The sequence below is a fragment of the Chrysochloris asiatica genome, unplaced genomic scaffold (genome assembly GCF_000296735.1).
Source record: "Chrysochloris asiatica unplaced genomic scaffold, ChrAsi1.0 scaffold00224, whole genome shotgun sequence".
Taxonomy (NCBI): domain Eukaryota; kingdom Metazoa; phylum Chordata; class Mammalia; order Afrosoricida; family Chrysochloridae; genus Chrysochloris; species Chrysochloris asiatica.
This window is the reverse complement of record NW_006408742.1, coordinates 2,117,844-2,119,382: the sequence shown is the minus strand read 5'-3', so window position 1 is coordinate 2,119,382 and position 1,539 is coordinate 2,117,844.

Below are 1,539 nucleotides of genomic sequence, written 5' to 3'. Positions count from 1 at the left end.
TAAAAAAAAAAAAAAGGAAGAAGTTTTAAATAAACAGGGTCTCATTTGGTCATCCTTGAAATCCAATTGGATCTAGTTTGGAGTCAGACAACTGGAGCAAAAAGAACCTGAAATTCGGTACACACTTCGGTTTTGGTGTTGCTGCCTCCAATGATCCTCAGCAAGGCGTCATCAGAAAGAACTCGGTGTGCATGGCAGATCCCCAGACTTGGTGGGTTTAATCTCCTGGCAAATTTCTGCGTTTTTCTACTTTGCTATTCAGGATCACTAAATGCTGGCATGTGGATACATACTGAAAACAAAAGCAATTCATCATGTTCCACAGGCTTTTTGTTTTTGTTTTTTAATTTAGTATTTGTTAAAAGCACCTTTTGAGGTAATGAGTATCAAGTCTGAAAAGCAACTGATGTTTCCATTGATCTTTTCCTAAGGAACACTGTATTTCTAAGGATTTAACAACAACAGCAAAAGTAACCTTTAACATAGCAGTATTCCACAGCAGTCTTTTTATTGTCGCATCATTGCCTGATTTTAATATAATTTTTAAAACTGTACATTAAAAAAAAGAAGAAAATGGAGTTGGGATTATTTTGCTTCCTGTAGACAAGTGTAATGAATTCAAATATTTCCCCTGAAGATACATTCCCTGAAAATCATATACTACTAAGGAATGCACTCTGAAAGATCATACAGAAAGCCATTTCTATTGAAAGACCTGGGACCGGGTGCCAGGGGTGGTGTGGGTACAGTTTAATAAAAATGTAAAAGAGCTGGTATTTACCACAGACAGGGTCAGCAGAACAGAAATCTGCCAACAGAGAAGACCTATACCAAGGGTTCCAAAAAACTACTTCAGAAGCAATCAAAAATAAAACTAGGATAAAAGAGCATCTATGCTGTAGACTCTTCTATGGAATGAATTGGGCTTTCTAAAAATATGTGTTCTTTGAAAATATCAATAAAATTAACAAACCATGGGCAAATCTAATGAAAGAAAAGAAGGAAAATATATAAATAACACACATAAGAAACAATATGGATGATCTTACAATAGAAACAACTGAAATATAAATATTAAGAGATTACTATGAGGAACTGTACTCCAACAAATTTGAAAAATCTAGAACAAATGGATAATTTTTAGAAATACACCAACTAACAGATTGAAGTAGAAAACGGAAATAGACTCATAACAAAATAAAATATGATCATGTCATTTAAAAACTCACACACAGAAAATGTCCAGGCCCAGAAGGCTTTACCAGTGAATTCTATCAAACATTTAGACAAGAGCTGACACCAATACTACTCAAACTAGTCCATAATATAGAAAAGAATGGAAAACTCCCAGGTACAATTTATGGCAAGCATAACCATCATACCAAAACCAGGCCAAAACATCATTAAAAAAAAGAAGTATAGACTAGTATCCCTTATGAGGAGCTCTGGTAGTGTAGTGGTTACGAATTGGGCTGTGAACCTCAAGGTCAGCAGTTCGAAACAACCAGCTGTTCCTCAGGAGAAAGATGAAGCTTTCTG